Genomic DNA, 5491 nt, shown 5'->3' with positions numbered 1-5491 from the left:
CATCGATTTTTCTGCTCCTTGGATGCTGCCTGACCTGCTGTGCTTTTCCAGCCCCACTCTAATCTAGTTAATTTCATATACACACCACTAAGGTCTCGGGGAAAAAATACCCCTTAGGTCTCTTAAATCTTTCCCCTCTCACCTTAAAACTATACCCTCTAGTTTTGAATTCCCCTACCCTAGGGAAAAGACTGTTGCTATTGACCTTATCTACCTCTCAACATCCAAAGCTCCAGGGAAAAGAACCCCATCCTATCCAGCCTTTCCATAAACAAAAACCCTCTCCACTCTTTAAAATCCTTGTAAATCGTTTCTGCACCCGTTCCAATTTAATAGCATCCATCCCTGTAGCAGGGTGAGCAGAACTGTACACGGTACTCCAAAACTGGCCTCACCAAAGTTCCGAGATCTGCTGCAACATGATGTCCCAGCTCCTGACTGATGAAGGTCAGTGTGCCAAATGCCTGAGATACTACTTTCAAGGCACACTGAAGGCTAGCACAGACATGACAGGCCAAATGGCCTCCTTCTGCTCCCATGAGCTATGGTCCCACAATCAGTGGACGTTCAGTTGAAGTTTTAATGTTGAGGAATAATTATTGACTCAGGACATCAGGGAGGAGTCATGGAGATGTAGGGCTCGGAAACAGACCCTTCGGCCCAACTCCTCCATTCTGACCAGATATCCTAACCTCATCTAGTCTCATTTTCCAGCACCCAGCCCATATCCCTCCAAACCCTTCCTATTCATATACCCATCCAGGTGCCTTTTAAATGTTGTCATTGTACCAGCCTCCACCACTTCCTCTGGCAGCTCATTCCATACACACACCACCCTCTATGTGAAAAAGTTGCCCCTTAGATCCCTTTTAAATCCTCCCCCTCTCACCCGAAACCCATGCCTTCTAGTTCAGGACTCCCCCACACCAGGGAGAAGACTGTGTCTATTTATCCTATCCATGCCCCTCATGGTTTTATAAACTGACTCGATGTCCCTACAACAGTGGCCATGGGATCTTACACGCCCACTGCAGAGAGCTGGAGGGGATCTGGGTCCAACTACATTGGGCAGGCAGCACTGGGCTGGCACCACCAAGGACTGAGAATGTCATGTTCCTAGACTGACAGCCCACAACCCCCTACCTCAAAGCCAAAAAGATATAACTCAGCAAAGCAGCAACTAACTCCTCCTGCTAACAGTGAGAAAAGTGCCGAGGGTTTTGAGAGGGAGGGGGTGAACAGAATGGGCAGCTTGATGGCTGATGTATCTTAAAGCTAAACAAAAATGGCAGCCTTTTCCCCGTGACTTTGATTCCCCGACTGATCAAGAATCGGTCTCAGCCTAAAAAGACTCAAAGACTCTGCCAATCCCCACTCCCCCCATAGCTCTCTGTGACATAGTTCCAAAGACGCACAACTCTCTGAGAGAAGAAACTCCTCCCCATCTCAGTCTGAATTTGGTGCCCCCTTTATTCTGAGACAGTGCCCTCTGCTCCTCGACTCTCCCATGGGGAGGGGGGTAACACATTCGATACATTTCAATGAGATCACCTCTCATTCTGCTACACTCCAGTGAGTGGTACTCCAACCTGTTTAACCTTTGATCCACACCAGGGACCACCACAGTCAGCTTTCTTGGAACGGCCTACGATGAAGTGACAGCCTTTTATTAAAATGAGGAAATGGAAAGGCTCAGTATCAATCTCTTCTCTTTTCCCCGTTCCTCAGCACATTGCTTAATTTAAATAATCATCCATTCCCACTTGAATGCCCGAATTGATTCTGCCCAGGAAGTGCATTCCATTCCCTAATCATTGGCGCCACAATTGCATCATTTGCTAAGCCCTTGAGTGTGTGAACTCACCATCCTTTTATGAGCAAGAACAGGAAGTCCCGATCTACGCTGTCCAATGCAATCGTACTTCAGAAAACATGGAATTGGAGAGCCAACTAGGTTCCTCACTTCCCAGGAGGAGTCCCAACCTCCCTGATCTGTCCTTATTACGGCCCTTCCACATCCCTCTGAAAATTCCTGTTAACGTCTTCAGAACTCCATCTCATATGCACACATCTTTCCATTAGTATCCCTCTCTCTGTGACCTCCTCCAGCCCCAACACCCCCTCCCTGCCTCTGTAACACCCTCCAGCCCCTACACCCCCTCCCTATCTCTGTCAACCCCTAAAATCCCCACAGCCCCTCCCTATCTCTGTCACCTCCCGCGCCCCCCCTCAAGGTCACTCTCTCCCCCCCACCTTGGGGTGAGGCTCCCCGGCAGTGTTGTATTCCCTCTGAGTGACAGTGGGTGGGTGGGGGGTTTAGCCTGGAGCAGGGATTGATGGGAACGGTGGTTGTGTTTCACAATGTATTCCACCGTCTGTGGAGTGACTTGAGGGCCCCTGGGAATCCGATAACCTCCCTGCTGTTTGTTTGTATTTGCTGTGGGAGTGACGGCCCGAGTTGGTGCTGTCGCTCCACGTTATCAAGTGCGAGAGGTGTGTGGGGGGGGGGGGGGGGGGGGTGAGAGACGTTATCGTGCTGACTGCTGCTCCTCTGGTTTCACCTGCAGACACTCACAGCTGGTCCACCCCAAGGGTTCAGGGGTCAATCCCAGGAGCCCGTGATGGCCACTCTGCCTGTGCTCTGGGCAAGTGCATGTTCATCTTTGGAGGATACGAGCAGTTGGTAAGGAATGCAACAGGAAGGCGGACCTTCAGCCCTCTGTGTCTGTGCTAGCTCTTCAGTTTGGCCCTGCTGCCTTGTTCTCCCTGGTACCCTTGCTATTTTATATATTGATCCAATTCCTTTTACCTTGGAAGGTCTCAGTTTGTACTTCCGTTTCAGGAAGTTCATTCCAGATCTTAACTCCCTTTGATTTTTTGAAAGAAACAGTTTCTTTATGTCACTTCTGTTTTGCCAATCACTGAAATCTCTCTCCTCTGATTACAAACCCTCCAACCAGTGGAAACAGTCCCTACTTCGCTGCTCTGTCTGAACCCTTCCTGATTTTGAGCATCTCGATCAGCTCACTCCTTGGGCCTGTCTGCTGCCGGGAGAACGAGCCCAGTGCCTCCAATCTCTCCGCATTCACCGAACTCCTGAGCTGCGAGTCCAGCCCCTCTGCACACTCTCTACTCCAAGGCATCCTTCTGTAAACTCTGCTGCACAGAATTGCACGTTAAGTCAGCTGAGGCTTGAGTCCTAAGGACCGGGAAAAGCTTTCACATAATTTCATGATATTTGTCATTTAGGCCTCTGTGTGTTCACCTTAAATGGACCTGATCTGTCAGCCTCTACTTCTCCCTCTGGGGGTGAGATCCATTCCCCCTACGCCAATCCCTGGGGAAGAAAATTACCCTTGTGTTCTCCATAGTCACCAATGGTGACTATCTTTTATTGGAGGTGAATTCTGGTGTCAGCTCAGCGTGTTAAATATCTTTCCCGATCAGTTCTCCATTGAGAGCGCTGTCTGACTGTCCCACTCAGCTTTCCTCTTTTGTTCAGGAGGTAGGAATCCCAGAGAATTGGAATCCCCTGTGTCCTGCTCCATCTCAGTCTGTTTTACATTGTCCCCCAGTACCCTCAGAAGGACAGATAGAAATTGAAATCATCCTGTTTTTAATAAGAGCAAGGACAATGTGGGAATGTCACCAACAGCTTTCATGTGTTTGTCTAGGCTGACTGCTTCTCCAACGACATCCATCGCCTGGATGCTGTGACAATGATGTGGACCCTGATCAATGCGAAGGTGAGCCAGCAATATCCCCAGAGACAGGAGCTCCCTAATACTCCACCACCACAGCAACTCTCCAACTCCCTGCAGTGTGCACTGGCACTAACCTCTTGAGCTTTACTAACCGCCAGCCGGCATAGTTCTGATCTGGAAAATCTTCAACTGCTCTCCTGACCCAGCCGGGGGCGGCACGGTGGCACAGTGGTTAGCACTGCTGCCTCACAGCGCCAGGGATCCAGGTTCGATTCCAGCCTCAGGCAGACTGTCTGTGTGGAGTTTGCACATTCTCCCCGTGTCTGCGTGGGTTTCCTCCCACAGTCCAAAGATGTGCAGGGCAGGTGGATTGGCCATGCTAAATTGCCCGTAAGTGTTAGGTGCATCTGTCAGAAGGAAATGGGTCTGGGTGGGTTGCCCTTCGGAGGGTCGGTGTGGACTGGTTGGGCCGAAGGGCCTGTTTCCACACTGTAGGGGGATCTAATCGAATCGACTGTAAGCAGTAAGGCCAGAGTTTCCCAGCCTGCCTTTGTGTGAGCGGTCACCATTCCGAAATGTGCAAGAACAAAACAGGCTACTGCCCGGTCCCACATTACATTGCCTTTGTACAAATGTTTCATCCACTAAGCTGTCCAAAGGTGCTGTTAGCCACGATCGAATTTTAAACCAGAACCACTCATTCACATGCAGTTCATCAAATTGATTGGGAGTGACTTGGCTGATAGTATCATCAGAGAGAGCCTGCTGTGGACCGCCTCTGTTCGAGTACAGAGTACACCAGACCATTGGCACCTCCGTCCATTCCATTATACGTTCTGCTGCCATCTTGATGAACTGACAACCATTTCACAACATTATGCAGAAACAGCATCTCTCAAATTCATGACCAAACCCCCCCACAGCGTCAGCGAGGGGAGCTCTCCCATTTCAGCTCGTCCTTGATGTTTTCTCAATTCCCCCCCATCCCATCCCATCCCAACCCCTTTCACTTGGGTAGGGTCAGAGGGGGACTTTGCTGTCGGAGTCAGCCAGTGATTGACTGTGCCCGTTCGACCTTCATCGGCAGCTTAGTCACATCGATCCCGTGGGATCGCTGTATTGCTGTGCCACATAATGTTCATCCATCAGTATTGTCCTGGGTGTGGCCAATGTCTCCTAAAGCACATTTGGTGTTTTATCTTTTAACGAAAACCCTATCTTCAGTTCTGTTCCCTTAACCATGTGAACAAGTGCCATAGTGACTCCTGTCTTTGCAGAATGTTTAAATCACTTCACTCCCCAGTTTGGTGGCTAAGCATTTCAAAATGCACGGGGGCTTCATTGTGGTTAGGTTTTGTGTAATTCTTGTTTCAGTTGTTTGTTGATTGGATGTGGGTGTTCACTGTCTAGGTCCAGTGTTTATTACCCCGTCCCTAGTTGCCCCCTTGAGAGGGTGGGAGTGAGCTGCCTTCCTGACCCGCTGCAGTCCGTGTGCTGGGGGTAGACCCACAATGTCCCTGAGGGAGGGAATTCCAGGATTCGGACCCAGTGACAGTGAGGGAACGGGGAGATATTTCCCAGTCAGGATGGGGAGGGACTCGGAGGGGGACTTGCAGGGGGTGGTGTTCCCGTGTATCTGCTGCCCCTTGTCCTTCCAGATGGAAGTGGCTGTGGGTTTGGAAGGGGCTGCCTGAGGATCTTTGGTGAGTTCCTGCAGGGTATCTTGTAGATGGTACACACTGCTGTTACTGAGTGTCGGTGGGGGGAGGGAGGGGATGGTACACACT

The 5491-nt window shown here is 50.3% G+C and overlaps 1 long non-coding RNA gene across 1 annotated transcript; it reads left to right on the top strand.

The window, feature by feature from the left end:
• The first annotated feature begins 2562 nt into the window (after positions 1 to 2562).
• On the top strand, positions 2563 to 3746 carry LOC122544272. The gene is made up of 2 exons (XR_006310307.1): positions 2563 to 2683; positions 3675 to 3746. It is a non-coding gene; the product is annotated as an uncharacterized LOC122544272 (long non-coding RNA).
• Positions 3747 to 5491: the final 1745 nt, after the last annotated feature.

The sequence above is a fragment of the Chiloscyllium plagiosum genome, chromosome 47 (genome assembly GCF_004010195.1).
Source record: "Chiloscyllium plagiosum isolate BGI_BamShark_2017 chromosome 47, ASM401019v2, whole genome shotgun sequence".
Lineage (NCBI taxonomy): Eukaryota > Metazoa > Chordata > Chondrichthyes > Orectolobiformes > Hemiscylliidae > Chiloscyllium > Chiloscyllium plagiosum.
Note: the sequence above shows the minus strand (reverse complement) of the source record. Positions and strands in the feature narration are given on the sequence as shown.